Source organism: Oncorhynchus masou, unplaced genomic scaffold, assembly GCF_036934945.1.
Source record: "Oncorhynchus masou masou isolate Uvic2021 unplaced genomic scaffold, UVic_Omas_1.1 unplaced_scaffold_1070, whole genome shotgun sequence".
Lineage (NCBI taxonomy): Eukaryota > Metazoa > Chordata > Actinopteri > Salmoniformes > Salmonidae > Oncorhynchus > Oncorhynchus masou.
Genome location: NW_027000408.1, coordinates 163,010 through 181,419, shown reverse-complemented (window position 1 = coordinate 181,419; position 18,410 = coordinate 163,010). Strand labels below are relative to the sequence as shown.

Genomic DNA, 18,410 nt, shown 5'->3' with positions numbered 1-18,410 from the left:
CCACCGCACACTGACTCTGTACCACCGCACATTCACTCTGTACACCGCACACTGACTCTGTACCACCGCACACTGACTCTGTACCACCCACACTCACTCTGTACCACCGCACATTCACTCTGTACCACCGCACAATGACTCTGTACCACCGCACACTCACTCTGTACCACCACACATTCACTCTGTACCACCGCACACTGACTCTGTACCACCGCACATTCACTCTGTACCAACTCACACTGACTCTGTACCACCGCACACTGACTCTGTACCACCGCACATTCACTCTGTACCAACTCCACTGACTCTGTACCACCGCACACTGACTCTGTACCACCGCATACTCTGTACCACCGCACATTCACTCTGTACCACCGCACATTGACTCTGTACTACCGCACATTGACTGTGTACCACCGCACATTGACTCTGTACCACCGCACATTGACTCTGTACCACCGCACATTCACTCTGTACCACCGCACACTGACTCAGTACCACCGCACACTGACTCAGTACCACCGCACACTGACTCTGTACCACCGCACACTGACTCTGTACCACCCACATTCACTCTGTACACCCGCACACTGACTATGTACAACGGCACACTGACTCTGTACCACCGCACACTCACTCTGTACCACCGCACATTCACTCTGTACCACCGCACATTCACTCTGTACCACCGCACATTCACTCTGTACCACCGCACACTCACTCTGTACCACCGCACATTCACTCTGTACCACCGCACATTCACTCTGTACCACCACACACTGACTCTGTACCCCCGCACACTCACTCTGTACCACCGCACACTCACTCTGTACCACCGCACATTCACGGTACCACCGCACACTGACTCTGTAAATCCGCACACTGACTCTGTACCCCGCACATTCACTCTGTACCACCGCACACTGACTCTGTACACCCGCACACTGACTCTGTACCACTGCACATTCACTCTCTTCCACCGCACACTGACTCACAGCACACTGACTCTGTACCACCGCACATTCACTCTGTACCACCTCACACTGACTCTGTACCACCGCACACTGACTCTGTACCACCGCATACTGACTATGTACCACCGCACATTCACTCTGTACCACCGCACATTGACTCTGTACTACCGCACATTGACTGTGTACCACCGCACATTGACTCTGTACCACCGCACACTGACTCTGTACCACCGCACATTGACTCTGTACTCCGCACACTGACTCCACCGCACACACTCTGTACACTCACTCTGTACCACCGGACACTGACTCACACCGCACACTGACTCTGTACCACCGCACACTCACTCTGTACCACCGCACACTGACTCTGTACCACCGCACACTGACTCTGTACCACCGCACACACTCTGTACCACCGCACACTCACTCTGTACCACCGGACACTGACTCTGTACCACACTTTGACTCTGTACCACCGCACACTCACTCTGTACCACCGCACACTGACTCTGTACCACCGCACACTGACTCTGTACCACCATTCACTCTGTACCACCGCACACTGACTCTGTACCACGCACACTGACTCTGTACCACCGCACACTCACTCTGTACCACAGCACACTGACTCTGTACCACCGCACACTGACTCTGTACCACCGCACACTCTGTACCACCGCACATTCACTCTGTACCACCGCACACTGACTCTGTACCACCGCACACTCACTCTGTACCACCGCACATTCACTCTGTACCACCGCACACTGACTCTGTACCACCGCACACATACCACACACACTCACTCTGTACCACCGCACACTGACTCTGTACCACCGCACATTCACTCTGTACCACCGCACACTGACTCTGTACCACCGCACACTGACTCTGTACCACCGCACACTCACTCTGTACCACCGCACATTCACTCTGTACCAACTCACACTGACTCTGCACCACCGCACATTCACTCTGTACCACCGCACATTCACTCTGTACCACCGCACATTACCACCGCACATTCACTCTGTACCACACTGACTCTGTACCCGCACATTGACTCTGTACCACCGCACATTCACTCTGTACCACCGCACACTGACTCTGTACCACCGCACATTCACTCTGTACCACCGCACACTGACTCTGTACCACCGCACATTCACTCTGTACCACCGCACACTGACTCTGTACAACGGCACACTGACTCTGTACCACCGCACACTCACTCTGTACCACCGCACATTCACTCTGTACCACCGCACATTCACTCTGTACCAACGCACATTCACTCTGTACCGCACACTGACTCTGTACCACCGCACACTCACTCTGTACCACCGCACACTCACTCTGTACCACCGCACATTCACTCTGTACCACCGCACACTGACTCTGTAAATCCGCACACTGACTCTGTACCCCCGCACATTCACTCTGTACCACCGCACACTGACTCTGTACACCCGCACACTGACTCTGTACCACTGCACATTCACTCTCTTCCACCGCACACTGACTCTGTACCACCGCACACTGACTCTGTACCACCGCACACCACCTGTACCACCGCACATTCACTCTGTACCACCGCACACTGACTCTGTACCACCGCACATTCACTCTGTCCCACCGCACACTGACTCTGTACCACCGCACACTGACTCTGTACCACCGCACACTGACTCTGTACCACCGCACACTCACTCTGTACCACGCACACTCACTCTGTACCACCGCACATTGACTCTTACCACCGCACACTGACTCTGTACCACCGCACATTCACTCTGTACCAACTCACACTGACTCTGTACCACCGCACACTGACTCTGTACCACCGCACACTGACTCTGTACCACCGCAAACTCACTCTGTAACACCGCACATTCACTCTGTACCACCGCACAATGACTCTGTACCACCGCACACTCACTCTGTACCACCACACATTCACTCTGTACCACCGCACACTGACTCTGTACCACCGCACATTCACTCTGTACCAACTCACACTGACTCTGTACCACCGCACACTGACTCTGTACCACCGCACATTCACTCTGTACCAACTCACACTGACTCTGTACCACCGCACACTGACTCTGTACCACCGCATACTGACTATGTACCACCGCACATTCACTCTGTACCACCGCACATTGACTCTGTACTACCGCACATTGACTGTGTACCACCGCACATTGACTCTGTACCACCGCACATTGAATCTGTACCACCGCACATTCACTCTGTACCACCGCACACTGACTCTGTACCACCGCACACTGACTCAGTACCACCGCACACTGACTCTGTACCACCGCACACTGACTCTGTACCACCGCACATTCACTCTGTACACCCGCACACGGACTATGTACAACGGCACACTGACTCTGTACCACCGCACACTCACTCTGTACCACCGCACATTCACTCTGTACCACCGCACATTCACTCTGTACCACCGCACATTCACTCTGTACCACCGCACACTGACTCTGTACCACCGCACATTCACTCTGTACCACCGCACATTCACTCTGTACCACCACACACTGACTCTGTACCCCCGCACACTCACTCTGTACCACCGCACATTCACTCTGTACCACCGCACACTGACTCTGTAAATCCGCACACTGACTCTGTACCCCCGCACATTCACTCTGTACCACCGCACACTGACTCTGTACACACACTGACTCTGTACCACTGCACATTCACTCCTTCCACCGCACACTGACTCTGTACACCCGCACACTGACTCTGTACCCCCGCACATTCACTCTGTACCACCTCACACTGACTCTGTACCACCGCACACTGACTCTGTACCACCGCATACTGACTATGTACCACCGCACATTCACTCTGTACCACCGCACATTGACTCTGTACTACCGCACATTGACTGTGTACCACCGCACATTGACTCTGTACCACCGCACATTGACTCTGTACCACCACACATTTACTCTGTACCACCGCACACTGACTCAGTACCACCGCACACTGACTCAGTACCACCGCACACTGACTCTGTACACCCGCACACTGACTCTGTACCACTGCACATTCACTCTCTTCCACCGCACACTGACTCTGTACACCCGCACACTGACTCTGTACCACCGCACATTCACTCTGTACCCCCGCACACTGACTCTGTACCACCGCACACTCACTCTGTACCACCGCACACTGACTCCGTACCACCGCACACTGACTCCGCACCACCGCACACTGACTCCGTACCACCGCACACTCACTCTGTACCACCACACATTCACTCTGTACCACCGCACACTGACTCTGTACCACCGCACATTCACTCTGTAGCAACTCACACTGACTCTGTACCACCGCACACTGACTCTGTACCACCGCATACTGACTATGTACCACCGCACATTCACTCTGTACCACCGCACATTGACTCTGTACTACCGCACATTGACTGTGTACCACCGCACATTGACTCTGTACCACCGCACATTGACTCTGTACCACCGCACATTCACTCTGTACCACCGCACACTGACTCAGTACCACCGCACACTGACTCAGTACCACCGCACACTGACTCTGTACCACCGCACACTGACTCTGTACCACCGCACATTCACTCTGTACACCCGCACACTGACTATGTACAACGGCACACTGACTCTGTACCACCGCACACTCACTCTGTACCACCGCACATTCACTCTGTACCACCGCACATTCACTCTGTACCACCGCACATTCACTCTGTACCACCGCACACTCACTCTGTACCACCGCACATTCACTCTGTACCACCGCACATTCACTCTGTACCACCGCACACTGACTCTGTACCCCGCACACTCACTCTGTACCACCGCACACTCACTCTGTACCACCGCACATTCACTCTGTACCACCGCACACTGACTCTGTAAATCCGCACACTGACTCTGTACCCCCGCACATTCACTCTGTACCACCGCACACTGACTCTGTACAACCGCACACTGACTCTGTACCACCGCACATTCACTCTGTACCACCTCACACTGACTCTGTACCACCGCACACTGACTCTGTACCACCGCATACTGACTATGTACCACCGCACATTCACTCTGTACCACCGCACATTGACTCTGTACTACCGCACATTGACTGTGTACCACCGCACATTGACTCTGTACCACCGCACATTCACTCTGTACCACCGCACATTTACTCTGTACCACCGCACACTGACTCAGTACCACCGCACACTGACTCAGTACCACCGCACACTGACTCTGTACACCCGCACACTGACTCTGTACCACAGCACATTCACTCTCTTCCACCGCACACTGACTCTGTACACCCGCACACTGACTCTGTACCACCGCACATTCACTCTGTACCCCCGCACACTGACTCTGTACCACCGCACACTCACTCTGTACCACCGCACACTGACCCCGTACCACCGCACACTGACTCCGCACCACCGCACACTGACTCCGTACCACCGCACACTCACTCTGTACCACCACACATTCACTCTGTACCACCGCACACTGACTCTGTACCACCGCACATTCACTCTGTACCAACTCACACTGACTCTGTACCACCGCACACTGACTCTGTACCACCGCATACTGACTATGTACCACCGCACATTCACTCTGTACCACCGCACATTGACTCTGTACTACCGCACATTGACTGTGTACCACCGCACATTGACTCTGTACCACCGCACATTGACTCTGTACCACCGCACATTCACTCTGTACCACCGCACACTGACTCAGTACCACCGCACACTGACTCAGTACCACCGCACACTGACTCTGTACCACCGCACACTGACTCTGTACCACCGCACATTCACTCTGTACACCCGCACACTGACTATGTACAACGGCACACTGACTCTGTACCACCGCACACTCACTCTGTACCACCGCACATTCACTCTGTACCACCGCACATTCACTCTGTACCACCGCACATTCACTCTGTACCACCGCACACTCACTCTGTACCACCGCACATTCACTCTGTACCACCGCACATTCACTCTGTACCACCGCACACTGACTCTGTACCCCCGCACACTCACTCTGTACCACCGCACACTCACTCTGTACCCCGCACATTCACTCTGTACCACCGCACACTGACTCTGTACACCCGCACACTGACTCTGTACCACTGCACATTCACTCTCTTCCACCGCACACTGACTCTGTACACCCGCACACTGACTCTGTACCACCGCACATTCACTCTGTACCACCTCACACTGACTCTGTACCACCGCACACTGACTCTGTACCACCGCATACTGACTATGTACCACCGCACATTCACTCTGTACCACCGCAAATTGACTCTGTACTACCGCACATTGACTGTGTACCACCGCACATTGACTCTGTACCACCGCACATTGACTCTGTACCACCGCACATTTACTCTGTACCACCGCACACTGACTCAGTACCACCGCACACTGACTCAGTACCACCGCACACTGACTCTGTACACCCGCACACTGACTCTGTACCACCGCACACTCACTCTGTACCACCGCACACTGACTCCGTACCACCGCACATTCACTCTGTACCCCGCACACTGACTCTGTACCACCGCACACTGACTCTGTACACCCGCACACTGACTCTGTACCACCGCACATTCACTCTGTACCCCCGCACACTGACTCTGTACCACCGCACACTCACTCTGTACCACCGCACACTGACTCCGTACCACCGCACACTGACTCCGCACCACCGCACACTGACTCCGTACTCCCGCACATTCACTCCGTGCCCCCGCACATTGACTGTGTACCACCGCACACTCACTCTGTACCACCGCACATTGACTCTGTACCACCGCACGTTGACTCTGTACCACCGCACATTGACTCCGTACCCCCGCACACTGACTCCGTACCCCCGCACATTGACTCTGTACCCCCACACATTCACTCTGTACCACCGCACACTGACTTTGTACCACCGCATACTGACTATGTACCACCGCACATTCACTCTGTACCACCGCACATTGACTCTGTACTACCGCACATTGACTGTGTACCACCGCACATTGACTCTGTACCACCGCATATTGACTCTGTACCACCGCACATTCACTCTGTACCACCGCACACTCACTCTGTACCACCGCACATTCACTCTGTCCACCGCACACTGACTCTGTACCACCGCACATTCACTCTGTACCCCCGCACACTGACTCTGTACCACCGCACACTCACTCTGTACCACCGCACACTGACTCTGTACATCCGCACACTGACTCTGTACCACCGCACATTCACTCCGTACCCCCGCACATTCACTCCGTGCCCCCGCACATTCACTCTGTCCCCCCGCACACTGACTCCGTACCACCGCACACTGACTCCGTACCACCGCACATTGACTCTGTACCACCGCACATTGACTGTGTACCACCGCACATTGACTCTGTACCCCCGCACATTGACTCTGTACCCCCGCACATTCACTCTGTACCACCGCACACTGTCTCTGTACCCCGCACACTGACTCTGTACCCCCGCACATTGACTCTGTACCACCGCACACTGACTCTGTACCCCCGCACACTGACTCTGTACCCCCGCACATTGACTCTGTACCACCGCACACTGACTCTGTACCACCGCACACTGACTCTGTACCCCGCACACTGACTCTGTACCACCGCACATTGACTCTGTACCACCGCACCTTCACTCTGTACCCCCGCACACTGACTCTGTACCCCCGCACATTGACTGTGTACCCCCGCACATTGACTCTGTACCCCCGCACATTGACCTGTACCCCCGCACATTGACCTGTACCCCCGCACATTGACCTGTACCCCCGCACATTGACCTGTACCCCCGCACATTGACTGATGTTCTTAAAACTGCATTGTTAGTTAAGGGCTTGTAAGTAAGCATTTCACTGTAACGTCTACACCTGTTGTATTCATCATTTCACTGTAACGTCTACACCTGTTGTATTCATCATTTCACTGTAATGTCTACACCTGTTGTATTCATCATTCCACTGTAAGGTCTACACCTGTTGTATTCATCATTTCACTGTAAGGTCTACACCTGTTGTATTCATCATTCCACTGTAAGGTCTACACCTGTTGTATTCATCATTTCACTGTAAGGTCTACACCTGTTGTATTCGGCATATATGACAAATACAATTTTGATTTGATTTAATTTAACACAGACACTACACATAAAAAAACTAGTGTGACAGGCAATTAGACTTTAGTGCCAGAGCAGCAGAAAGTGTGGGTTAAACATCCACCTGTGGGTTGCCCTGTATCAGCTGAATTACCTCAGTGTGTGTGAAAGAGAGGTAAAGAGATAGAGGTGTACTTTAAACAGAGAGATTGTAAACTCATTCAAATTGTGTTTTTGAGAGAGAGAGAGACAGAGGGAGCGAGAGACAGAGGGAGCGAGAGACAGAGAGAGACAGAGAGAGGGAGAGAGAGAGACAGAGAGAGGGAGAGAGAGGGAGAGACAAAGAGAGGGAGTGACAGAGAGAGGGAGAGACAGAGAGGGAGCGACAGAGACAGAGAGAGGGAGAGACAGAGAGAGAGGGAGAGACAGAGAGAGAGGGAGACAGAGACAGAGAGAGACAGAGAGAGAGAGAGAGGGGAAGAGAGATAGAGAGGGAGAGACAGACAGAGAGAGAGAGAGAGAGACAGAGAGAGACAGAGAGAGAGGGAGAGACAGAGGAGACCCATATTTATGCTTATGTATTTTATCTTGTGTCCTTTAACCATCTGTACATTGTTAAAAACTGAATATATATAATATGACATTTGTAATGTCTTTATTGTTTTGAAACTTCTGTATGTGTAATGTTTACAGTTAATTTTTATTGTTTATTTCACTTTATATATTCACTTTATATATTATCTACCTCACTTGCTTTGGCAATGTTAACACGTTTTCCCATGCCAATAAAGCCCTTGAATTGAATTGAATTGAGAGACAGCGAGAGAGAGAGAGAGAGATAGACAGAGAGAGGGAGAGAGAGAGGGAGAGAGAGACAGAGAGAGAGAGAGAGAGAGAGAGAGACAGAGAGAGAGGGAGAGAGAGGGAGAGAGAGAAAGAGAGAGAGAGAGACAGAGAGAGACAGATTGAGGGAGAGAGAGACAGATTGAGGGAGAGAGAGACAGATTGAGGGAGAGAGAGACAGAGAGAGGGAGAGAGAGAGAGAGAGTCAGAGAGAGGGAGAGAGAGAGAGAGAGAGAGAGAGAGAGGGAGAGACAGAGAGAGGGAGAGAGAGAGAGAGAGACAGAGAGGGAGAGAGAGAGAGAGTGAGAGAGAGAGAGAGAGACGGAGAGAGAGAGAGAGAGACGGAGAGAGAGGGAGAGGGAGAGCGAGAGAGACAGAGAGAGAGAGAGAGAGAGAGAGAGACAGAGAGAGAGAGAGAGATACAGAGAGAGAGAGAGAGAGAGAGAGAGAGAGAGAGAGAGAGAGAGGAGAGAGAGAGAGAGGGAGAGAGACAGAGAGAGAGAGAGAGAGAGAGAGAGCCAGAGAGAGCAAGGGAAAGGGAAAAGGAAAGGACAGAATAAACTCACTCAGGTTGTGGTTGTCTTTCTTCTGTCTCTCCTTGGCCATCGCACGGGCTTCTGCATCTTGACAAAAACAACAAGCAATGAACTAACACTGTCCTCACACAACTCATCAACACTAACTACTATCATCTGCCAAAAAAACCTAGAGACGGTATGTACGTCCCTATGAGACGGTATGTACGTCCCTATGAGACGGTATGTACGTCCCTATGAGACGGTATGTACGTCCCTATGAGACGGTATGTACGTCCCTATGAGACGGTATGTACGTCCCTATGAGACGGTATGTACGTCCCTATGAGACGGTATGTACGTCCCTATGAGACGGTATGTACGTCCTGAGGAGACGGTATGTACGTCCCTATGAGACGGTATGTACGTCCCTATGAGACGGTATGTACGTCCCTATGAGACGGTATGTACGTCCCTATGAGACGGTATGTACGTCCCTATGAGACGGTATGTACGCGTCCCTATGAGACGGTATGTACGTCCCTATGAGACGGTATGTACGTCCCTATGAGACGGTATGTACGTCCCTATGAGACAGTATGTCCTGAGAAACATTCCTAAAGGAAACCTGAGCTGATTGATGTAACTCACAGGCTGGCCCTCACAAACGGGTGTGAAATGACACATTACAGTAGAAACGTGTGGCTTCAGAAAAACACTCTTCCATAACATGTTAACAGCCATGAACCCACTGGGATGTTTATGTGCTGCTATCTCCTCTGCTGAAGCACACATATTCATTTGTATGTGTGAAATGTGCATTAGGATGCACATGTGTGAAAGAGTGCGTAGTGAGTGTCATTTCTGTTTCTAGTTTGGGGTGATAGAGAGCGTGATTTCTGTTTCTAGTTTGGGGTGATAGAGAGCGTGATTTCTGTTTCTAGTTTGGGGTGAATCTCTGATTGGTTGCTATTTCTCTGAGAGCTGTGTGGTTGCTGTGTGTCTAAGCTTGTCTCTGATTGGTTGCCATGGCTGTGCCTGCGGCTGTGATTGGTCCTACCCGTCAGCTCTCGTTTGATGGCCAGGTTGGCAGGGCAGGAGTTGCTGGTCATGGCAATGGATTGACCGGTCATCCCAGGGCCCGTGTACACGTCCAGGTGACTGCTGGACAGAGGGAGCTGAGGAGGGAACACACATCAGAATGAGCACCTACATTCACTCAAAAATATCGATAACACAGAGGATTGGTCATTCGGGTCACTCTCTTTGTGAGATTAGAATCCATGAGAAAGAAGAGATTGAAGGGTTAAACAGGGGTTATGCATGCTAATCCTTCAGATGAAGTATCTTCACTTAATCTCTTACAAATGACTGGTCACTTACTCTCCTATCAAGTTCAATGAAGAATGGGTTCCAACAACGACACCAAGCACATTGTAATGGCAGATCTCCTCTTCGTCTGAAGAGGAGTAAGGATCGGACCAAGATGCAGCGTGGTAAATGTTCATGACGATATTTTAATAAGGACAAAATGAACACTCGAACAAAAACAATAAACGATAACGTGGAATCTACAAAAACCGAAACAGTACCGTGTGGCGAGAAACACACACACGGAAACAAACACCCACAAACCAACAGTGAAACCTAGGCTACCTAAGTATGATTCTCAATCAAAGACAACTAACGACACCTGCCTCTGATTGAGAACCATACTAGGCGGAGACTCCGGCAGCGCCGGACAGGCTGGAAACTCCGGCTGCGCCGGAGTGAAGGGCGACTCTGGCATCGCATGGTTGGCTGGCGGCTCTGGCAGCTCCTGGCTGACTGGCGGCTCAGGACAGACGGGCGGCTCTGGCGGCTCAGGACAGACGGGAGACTCTGGCGGCTCAGGACAGACGGGAGACTCTGGCGGCTCAGGACGGACGGGAGACTCTGGCGGCTATGGACGGACGGGGAGACTCTGGCGGCTATGGACGGACGGGAGACTCTGGCGGCTCAGGACAGACGGGAGACTCTGGCGGCTATGGACAGACGGGAGACTCTGGCGGCTCAGGACAGACGGGAGACTCTGGCGGCTCAGGACAGACGGGAGACTGGCGGCTCAGGACAGACGGGAGACTCTGGCGGCTCAGGACAGACGGGAGACTCTGGCGGCTCAGGACAGACGGGAGACTCTGGCGGCTCAGGACAGACGGGGAGACTCTGGCGGCTCAGGACAGACGGGAGACTCTGGCGGCTCAGGACAGACGGGAGACTCTGGCGGCTCAGGACAGACGGGAGACTCTGGCGGCTCAGGACAGACGGGAGACTCTGGCGGCTCAGGACAGACGGGAGACTCTGGCGGCTCTGGACAGACGGGAGACTCTGGCGGCTATGGACAGACGGGAGACTCTGGCGGCTATGGACAGACGGGAGACTCTGGCGGCTATGGACAGACGGGAGACTCTGGCGGCTATGGACAGACGGGAGACTCTGGCGGCTATGGACAGACGGGAGACTCTGGCGGCTATGGACAGACGGGAGACTCTGGCGGCTATGGACAGACGGGAGACTCTGGCGGCTATGGACAGACGGGAGACTCTGGCGGCTATGGACAGACGGGAGACTCTGGCGGCTATGGACAGACGGGAGACTCTGGCGGCTCAGGACAGACGGGAGACTCTGGCGGCTCAGGACAGACGGGAGACTCTGGCGGCTATGAACAGACGGGAGACTCTGGCGGCTATGGAGAGACGGGAGACTCTGGCGGCTCAGGACAGACGGGAGACTCTGGCGGCTATGGACAGACGGGAGACTCTGGCGGCTATGGACAGGCGGGAACACCTGTAGGCAGAAAACGGAGAGACAGCCTGGTGCGGGGGGCTGCCACCGGAGGGCTGGTGCGTGGAGGTGGCACTGGGAAGACCGGACCGTGCAGGCGCACTGGAGCTCTTGAGCACTGAGCCTGCCCAACCTTACCTGGTTGAATGCTCCCGGTAGCCAGGCCAGTGCAGCGAGGTGGAATAGCCCGCACTGGGCTGTGCTGGCGAACCAGGGACACCATGCGTAAGGCTGGTGCCATGTACGCCGGCCCAAGGAGATGCACTGGAGACCGGCATCATGGCACCTGGCTCAATGCTCACTCTAGCCCGACCGATACGAATGGCTGGAATGTACCGCACCGGGCTATGCACCCGCACCGGGGACACCGTGCGCTCCACAGCATAACACGGTGCCTGCCTGGTCCTCTCGCTCTCCGGTAAGCACGGGAAGTTGGAGCAGGTCTCTTAGCTGCCTTCGCCACACTCCCTGTGTGCCACCGCCCCACAAACCAACAGTGAAACCCAGGCTACCTAAGTATGATTCTCAATCAGACAACTAACGACACCTGCCTCTGATTGAGAACCATACTAGGCCGAAACAGAAACCAAACATAGAAAAACAAACATAGACTGCCCATCCAACTCACGCCCTGACCATACTAAATAAAGACAAAACAAAGGAAATAAAGGTCAGAATGTGACACACATCCTTCAGATGGGGAAATGATAGTTAAATAAACTATTCTTACAAGCCACTCTATTTTCAGGGTAGTTTAGAGCCCACGTTAAGCCCTTGCGGTTGTTTGATAGCCTGATACACAACAAAATTCAGGAAACCATGCATGAAACACAACCTAGGAACACATTTTATTCCATAAACACTGTTTCCTGAGATCACCCTCAATTAGTTGATTGAGAAAGAGAGAGACAGAGAGAGTGAGACTGAGAGAGACATATTTCCCTCAGATTACACAGACCCACAAAGAACATGAAAACAAATCCAATTTTAATAAACTCCCATATCTATTGGGTGAAATACCATCACAGCAGCAAGATTTGTGACCTGTTGCCACAAGAAAATGGCAACCAGTGAAGAACAAACACCATTGTAAATACAACCCATATTTATGTTGATTTATTTTCCATTTTGTGCTTGAACAATTTGCACATTGTTAAAACACTGTATACAGACATAACATGTGCTTTAACTATTTGCACATTGTTACAACACTGTATACAGACATAACATGTGCTTGAACTATTTGCACATTGTTACAACACTGTATACAGACATAACATGTGCTTTAAGTATTTGCACATTGTTACAACACTGTATACAGACATAACATGTGCTTTAAGTATTTGCACATTGTTACAACACTGTATACAGACATAACATGTGCTTTAAGTATTTGCACATTGTTACAACACTGTATACAGACATAACATGTGCTTGAACTAACATTGTTACAACACTGTATACAGACATAACATGTGTGAACTATTTGCACATTGTTACAACACTGTATACAGACATAACATGTGCTTTAAGTATTTGCACATTGTTACAACACTGTATACAGACATAACATGTGCTTTAAGTATTTGCACATTGTTACAACACTGTATACAGACATAACATGTGCTTTTACTATTTGCACATTGTTACAACACTGTATACAGACATAACATGTGCTTTAACTATTTGCACATTGTTACAACACTGTATACAGACATAACATGTGCTTTAACTATTTGCACATTGTTACAAGACTGTATACAGACATAACATGACATTTGAAATGTCTCTATTCCTTTGGAACTGGAGTGTAATGTTTGCTGTTGATTTTTGACTGTTTATTTCACTGTTGTTTATTATCCATTTCACTTGCTTTGGCAACGTAAACATCTCTTTCCCAGGCCAATAAAGCCCCTTGACAAAGGGAGACAATTTGAAGACAGAATGGTGAAGTCAGTGTCTCCTGGGAGTTGTATGGCATCATATTGTGCGTAACCCTGGTTAGTCCTCTGAGCCTGAGGGAACTTAATAAACACACAGTGTGTTACATGTTTAGTGGCTGTAAAGAGCAGATAGCAGAAGATAACAGGCCAATATCACACCTGGAAACTACTGCCTCTAACTGCCTCTGCTCTGACAGACACACATTTATTGACTATCGGTCCATCTCTCTTCTTATCTCTATAGCTTTATTCTCTGACCATATCTCTAACCCAGCCTCTGTTTGGAAGACTTGCGGTCTCCTCTGTAGAGGTTGTGTAGAGGTTGTTTAGCTGTTACGTAGCAGGCTCTATGGGCTACTACTAGTCAAGCACCCTGATAAGGGATTTGATGATGAATCTTCCAATAATAAAGAAACACTTTGAATTTCACACAAGAGGATGTGGCTGAAGATCTCCTTTGTAATACTAATGAGGCTTGACGGATAACAGATCCCTTATCACTGAGACGACTGACGAGCGGCCAGGTCTCACTCACACAGTTAAACCACAGGCTCAAAACAGACCGCTGTGGACCAAGACCTCTGGTCACTCATCAAGCAAACAGATCTACAGTACACTGATCAAAAGGAAATGGCATCTTCAGTAGGGTCTTCCTCTCCTTTATTTTAAATCTGGGACATGAAGTTAAGAGTTAGGTGTAACCCTCTCCTCTCCTCGTCCCTTCCTTTCCCCGCTCTGTGACTGTCTCCCATCCTACACACAATCAACATGACCCGATACCGTCCATTTTAAACAAACTCTCACTCTCGCAGGTCAGTCATGCCTGGTATTCTCTCAGTGGCGTTCCCAAGCTTTCCTTAAACTCCCAGATTCCACAGATTCCAGGGAGTTTACCATGATAATCCTGCTCACAGATTAGCAGATGAAATTCATTCATTAAGGGGAAAACTCAGTGTTTAAGGAAAGTTAACGAGGAAAGAACCTCCAAAAGCAGAGAGAAGATTTGTAAAAGGTAACTAACATTAGTCCTGAGGGATCTCATTCTAAACGTCTCAGCAGAGCACAGGGGCCTTGACAGAGACTGAGAGAACAGCATAACTATTCAGAGGTCTGCATATTAAGTCTACAGAACAAAAAACAAGCACATTTTTTCGCTGATTTGCTGCACATCTGGTGCAAACTTGTAGCAATGCAATGGGAATACCTGATCTCCCTCACCATCAATACTCCATACAGAGGGCTGAATCTATGCAGAGACACTCAATACCACTGTCCCAGCATGCAAATCACACCGCTCAGTTTAGCTCCTGGAGGGGCAATCAATTGCCAAACAGCTAAATCTAATCAATGACTATGATATTGAATATTATGTCATTACACACACCCAACACAACACTGAGTGATCAAGAGCCAAGAACACCAAGAGATAAACCCAGCGAATGCCCTTCTATTCCACACACACACACACACACCCACCCACCCACACGGGATAGAGCAGGGAGACAGGGGAGAAGCCAGCAGTGACCTTTACGCTGTCATGCCAGACAGTTAATGTCCCATGCAGTTCTCTCTCTAATAGCTGAGCGTGTCCCTCACTGGAAGTTTGCCCACAGCGATAGAGCTCAGCTCAACCGCTCCCATATCAAAGTGCTGCTTCCTTCCAGCCTCCAGCCTGCAGCACCAGTCCCAGGGGCCTGAGGACTAGACTCATCCCCTAATCAGAGACTCGAGGCTGGGAGTTAGAGATGACCCGCCCTGCCCCAGCCCCAGCCAATCCAGAGAGGGGTCATGAGGGAGGGGGGCATAACTCTCCTAACTCTAATGCATCACTACTGACCAAGCTGGGTGAACAAATACACATATATACATATTTCCCAACCACACACACAAATGCACGCACACACACAGACACACACACAAACCAGAGCCTCTTACCAGTTGGATCTGTTCCCCATCTATCACCTCCACGATGGCATACGTCTTATTCATCTCCTTCATCCTTTCTTCCTTCTCTGTCCGTGCACTCTCCCTCTTACTCTCTCACACTGACTCACTGACTCACTCCAGCCCACCTCAGAGACTAACCAATCTCACCAAATCACTCTCTCTTCTACCTCTCTTCTACACAATGAACTTTCCCTAACTGGACTTTCAGCCTGTTTTCCTCCATTCCCTCCTCCTCCACCTCTCCTTCCCTCTTCCTCCCTTTCCAAATGCCTTGTAAACAAGTTGTACTCTAACTAGCGGTGGTTTAATTGTTAATTCGGAGCCATTCCTTTTAAACACAGAGCTCTGTGCTTCTGCTCGAAGAAAGACGCTCTCAGACCACAGACTTTTTTAGGGCTAAGAATGCCCCTCTTCCTCTCTCTTTCAAAATTGCAGCACTTCACGTCAATCATTTAAAATCAATTAAATACTTAGAGTCCTTTAAAACAACTGAAGGGTTCCCCTGGGGTGAGAAGGCAGCAGCACCAGACAACTAATTGAAGCCAATATAGATCAGCAGTTATTCATTAAACTCTGAGGAACAAAAAAACCACAGGCCCACTGCCCCCCCACCAACATCAAATATCGGCCATTTTGACCTTTGCGAAGCAAAATGCAACAGCAATGACAACAACAGTAGTTCTCAGATAGGACACAAACATACAGAAGAGTCTGTAGCTTAAGATGGAGGGATTCTGATAGACGGAACAACGAGTCTCTTTCTCCCTCAGAGCCCAGTCACAGCCTTAGTACTGAAGAGTCGGCGTAATCACCCCATTAACTCACATAGGGAGGGGTGGACTGGGACCAAAATAGAACAGAGAGGGGTGAGAGAGGGGTGAGAGAGGTAGATAGGGACAGAGAGGGGTGAGCGAGGGTGAGAGTGGTAGATAGGGAAAGAGAGGGATGAGAGAGGGGGTGAGAGAGGTAGATAGGGACAGAGAGGGGTGAGAGAGGGGGGGAGAGAGGGGTGAGAGAGGTAGATAGGGACAGAGAGTGGTGAGAAAGGGGTGAGAGAGGTAGATAGGGACAGAGAGGTAGAAAGTGACAGAGAGGGGTGCAAGGAGGGGTGAGAGAGGTAGATAGTGACAGAGAGGGGTGAGCGAGGGGTGAGAGTGGTAGATAGGGAAAGAGAGGGATGAGAGAGGGGTGAGAGAGGTAGATAGGGAAAGAGAGGGATGAGAGAGGGGTGAGAGAGGTAGATAGGGACAGAGAGGGTGAGAGAGGGTGAGAGAGGTAGATAGGGACAGAGAGGGGTGAGAGAGGGGTGAGAGAGGTAGATAGGGACAGAGAGGGATGAGAGAGGTAGATAGGGAAAGAGAGGGATGAGAGAGGGGGTGAGAGAGGTAGATAGGGAAAGAGAGGGATGAGAGAGGGGTGAGAGTGGTAGATAGGGAAAGAGAGGGATGAGAGAGGGGTGAGAGAGGTAGATAGGGAAAGAGAGGGATGAGAGAGGGGTGAGAGAGGTAGATAGGGACAGAGAGGGGTGAGAGAGGGGTGAGAGAGGTAGATAGGGACAGAGAGGGGGTGAGAGAGGGGTGAGAGAGGTAGATAGGGACAGAGAGGGGTGAGAGAGGTAGATAGGGACAGAGAGGGATGAGAGAGGTAGATAGGGACCGAGAGGGGTGAGAGAGGTAGATAGGGACAAAGAGGGGTGAGAGAGGTAGATAGGGACAGAGAGGGATGAGAGAGGGGGTGAGAGAGGTAGATAGGGACAGAGAGGGGTGAGAGAGGGATGAGAGAGGGGGTGAGAGAGGTAGATAGGGAAAGAGAGGGATGGGAGGGGTGAGAGAGGTAGATAGGGACAGAGAGGTGAGAAAGTGACAGAGGGACAGAGAGGGGGTGAGAGAGGGGTGAGAGAGGTAGATAGGGACAGAGAGGGATGAGAGAGTGGTAGATAGGGAAAGAGAGGGATGAGAGAGGGGTGAGAGAGGTAGATAGGGAAAGAGAGGGATGAGAGAGGGGTGAGAGTGGTAGATAGGGAAAGAGAGGGATGAGAGAGGGGTGAGAGAGTAGATAGGGAAGATAGGGAAAGAGAGGGATAGGGAGAGAGGGGTGAGAGAGGTAGATAGGGACAGAGAGGGGGTGAGAGAGGGGTGAGAGAGGTAGA

At 51.0% G+C, this 18,410-nt stretch overlaps 1 pseudogene; it reads right to left on the bottom strand.

The window, feature by feature from the left end:
* The window catches only part of LOC135528995 (transcription factor EB-like), a 59,629-nt pseudogene extending 43,318 nt beyond the window's left edge, over positions 1 to 16,311 (bottom strand).
* Positions 16,312 to 18,410: the final 2,099 nt, after the last annotated feature.